At 31.9% G+C, this 3,823-nt stretch overlaps 1 long non-coding RNA gene across 1 annotated transcript; it reads right to left on the bottom strand.

The window, feature by feature from the left end:
- Positions 1-2,704: 2,704 nt before the first annotated feature.
- Positions 2,705-3,319, bottom strand: LOC139432590 (uncharacterized). The gene is made up of 3 exons (XR_011642334.1): positions 3,100-3,319; positions 2,926-3,038; positions 2,705-2,841 (listed from the first exon to the last, which is right to left on the bottom strand). It is a non-coding gene; the product is annotated as an uncharacterized lncRNA (long non-coding RNA).
- Positions 3,320-3,823: the final 504 nt, after the last annotated feature.

The raw sequence follows: 3,823 nt of genomic DNA, 5'->3' as shown, positions 1-3,823 counted from the left end.
GCCCAAAGCTTTCGTCGTTATCTCCAAATGAAATTTCAAACCAAAATCCTATACATATTTACTCTTAATTTTCGTTAATCTCCCGATAGGAAACGGTAAAATTAGATAAGAAATAAAAACTTTCGTATTGATTTCGATTCTGAGAAAAAATTATTCAAAAACTCGGAGGATAATTGGATGTCGATAATTGCGTTTCTGAATTGCGGACCAGTTTTCTCTGTCGATGTGGCCACGGATCCAGTTGAAGGCCGTGAAGGTAAAGCACGTCTTTGAGTTTTGCGTAGGACATACGAAAGGTCAAAGACACGACCTCAACTATTTTATTAGAACCAATCAGTTTTAACCACCATAATATAAGATAATTTTTTTTATGTACATACTTTTTGCATTAATTTATTTTTTTGGGTAATTTTAATTTTTTCTAAAAATATACCTACTTGTGTGGTAAAGAATCGAAACCTAAAAATAAATGAAAACCATTCAGTCGGTTTTTATTGACAAAACCGGCGTGCGTCCGAAAGACCGCACGCACGCAACGTTACTCAACCCATTCACATTGATTTTGATTAAAATATAATCCGGCAAAGCGGCCGTTTCCGGGAACGCGTTCGTTTTTGCCCCGGACTTTAATAGAGAAAGAGAGAATGAGTATAGGTAAAGTGAGAAGGGGGAAAGACGGAGGCCGGCGACATGCAACCTTAAAATGCCGAACATCGCATAAACTGGCCTCAGAATTACCATAACAATATCTATGGCAATATGTAAGTACCGTTCGCGCACGTTCTGCCATGATTAAGTACCCGGCGGCGATAATGTAAAATCTGTCCAAACCATTTTAGGAAAAGAATAAAACCAATACTTAAAAACAAAATAATTCAATAAAAAAGCAGAAATTCCAAAATCCCAAAGAGGTTTCATAAAACAGAATCCAATAATTGCAATGAGCTTTTATCTGGAATTCTGGCGAATTTTTAGAATCATCCATTAAATTCAAATTTTCCATCAATTTCCTTCAACCTGTAGATACTCGAACTTCAGAATTTCTATTTATCCAATACATATCATATTTTATGCAGATTACATTTCAGCAAGAAAATACGGTCTATATCTGTATCAAAAAATATTTTTTTTCTTATTTTTGAGTCTTATTGAAATCCTCCAAATCATTTCTTAGTAATTTCCGTAGCGGATTCCATCATTTTTTATCAAAAAGAAAATCTTAAGCGGATGTGAAATCAGCGTTAGATTTTAAAATGAAAAATAGTGTGATCAAGACTTCAAATCGACTTATTCCATGTCTTTTATGACGATTTTCGGGTGAATTTTGTATCATAAAGTTTCTTTATAAAATCGTATCTCAATTAAAATATCGTTACTTGTTAATTAACGTTCGTTAATATCACGTTGTATTTACAACTCGATTCAGATTAATTTATATTCAAAACAAAATATATTGATCGGATAATATTCGATTAGATTTAACGAGATACTAATTGATAATAGAGGCTTGATTAGGTTAACAGAATGCTAACCCATGATTAATGTCAAATAATTGTTTTATGAAACTCAGAGTTAACACTCGATTAACACTAGGTTAAGCATTGATTAATTTTGATTTTAAGACATTCACTTTTAATATAACGCAAAAGATATGATGCTGATTTTCGACAGAGATTCGATTAAAGCTTTGTAAAACAAATTTTTGAATTGATTGACATTAAGTTTTATAAGATCCATTTAGACATAATATGCTACATAATCCGGAATTATGATAATTATTATCGGTTAACTTGTCTTTATTAAAGACCTCAACGATGTCTTAAATTTTCACATTTTAGATTTCATTTAACACTAAACCATGCTTATCTAAAGGGCTTTATCGTTTCACTCATTCAACTCTCTGGTGCCGTACGAGTGTGGCGAGGACATTTGTAAAGATAAAACAAATAGCATTCCTGACAGCATTGGTGACGCTGAGTATAATAACAATTTTGTATAGCCTCTCAAAATACAAACTCTAGTGATAGAGAGCTTATAAGTTGCTATAACTCCAACGTTTGCCTTGATACACTAGTAGGCTATATTTTTACTGCTTTCTGATGTGGATGTTTTTCGAACTTAGTAATCTAAGAAAAGTAATGCAATCTATTTTTGGGTTGCGCTGTAATTCTCCATGTTTTTATCATATCATAGATTCTTACCTAGAATTAGGTGAGTTTCCGAATCAGTTTTTAACTGCGTTCCCTTTAAAAGATTTATAGCTAATATGATAGTTGCTGAAATGTTTTAAGATTATGTAAATTTGTTTCAAATTTCAATTGTGCTTTAGCTCTTTTTTCGTTAGCCTTTTTCTCAATATCGATTTTTAACATTTCTCGGTTAGCAATCGATTTTTTTTAATGATTTTCTACATCTCTCTGCTGTTGTTAAATTCCAGGACATCTTATCTCTGTTACGGTCAGAGTGCCATAAGCATCTATTTTAAGGCCAATATTATTATGAACACTGTCAATTTTTGTTCCAACTACATGTATGCTGACAATCCTCAAGTATACACTGGTTTTGATGGGAGTAACTTAGATACCTGACCTGGAATTATTACTTCAGAATGTTCAAAAGTGCTCCAAAATCCTTTGTCGTTGTTTTTGTTCGTAATTTGATAGTTGTATTGAACTCTAATTTGTGACCTTAACAGTAATCTTCTGCAATGGGCTTATTCTATCTTCAAGGATTTATATTCCAACATTTTGAATGGGAGTCGTGGATACACATGGATAGATGGGTTGACTATGTCGTGACTTCCCGTTTGAGTGATCCTTTTTGTACAGAATACAAACATGACTGAAATTTTAAATTTGTGGAAGTCTATATAAAGTAAGATGGAATTGGCTTATTAAAATTGACTGATATTATATCAAACATTACTTATATAACGTCATAACATATTCTATTAATACTATTAAAAATAGTTCTTGCAGCTATACTTGAACTTTACACATTCCACACACAAAGTGAAGGAAACGTGTCTTAAAGTACAACTGCAAATAAGATAAAGAGCAAAATTATGTATTTGTCCATTCGTAAAGCTCGTAATATAACCTGAAATTTTTGAAGTTGTTATATTTGACGTTTGATTTCTTCCTTCCAAACAAGTTTTAGCATTAACATTTTGTCAATTGAGCCGTTAAATATACAATTCTGTTAAAAGCGCTTTTACACAATGGATTTAAAAGAAAATTACTCATTTGGGTCATCTTCCGATAATTTCAGAGGTACTGATTGTTTAATCATCACATGTCTGTTCCATACATATTTTCTTCTACATCAAATATTTAAGTGTAATCTACACCAATTATTTTCTTAGCGAAATTAATGTGCCCCAATTACTAATTGTTTCTTATTTTTATTTTGGATCGACATTAATTCATTTACCGACATTCTGTCATATTTCTTTTGCACATATTCATCATCAGAACAGTCGCTATAAGTTGAGGGTTGCTACTTAACTAATCTTCCATATTACCAGTCAAAATTCCAAATTCACTCATTAAAACAACTTACTGGAATCTGACAAAACTCGTTTGGAGCAAGAATGACACAGACATACAAGTTCTTGTATCAAACTATTGCCATTACTTTGTACAACATGAACATAATCTGGATGCACATTAACATATTTATGCGTCCTTCATTTAGTAAAACCCTAAATTGTATTAAATAAATTGGAATTGGCAGAAACATACCAGACAAAGCCGCTTTTTACTGAAATAATGAAATACTGACTGAAATAAAGCTTAATCAACAACAATTTCCTCAATAAATG

The sequence above is a fragment of the Onthophagus taurus genome, chromosome 1 (genome assembly GCF_036711975.1).
Source record: "Onthophagus taurus isolate NC chromosome 1, IU_Otau_3.0, whole genome shotgun sequence".
NCBI lineage: Eukaryota > Metazoa > Arthropoda > Insecta > Coleoptera > Scarabaeidae > Onthophagus > Onthophagus taurus.
The sequence above is the reverse complement of the archived record's forward strand: the minus strand, read 5'-3'. Positions and strand labels throughout refer to the sequence as shown.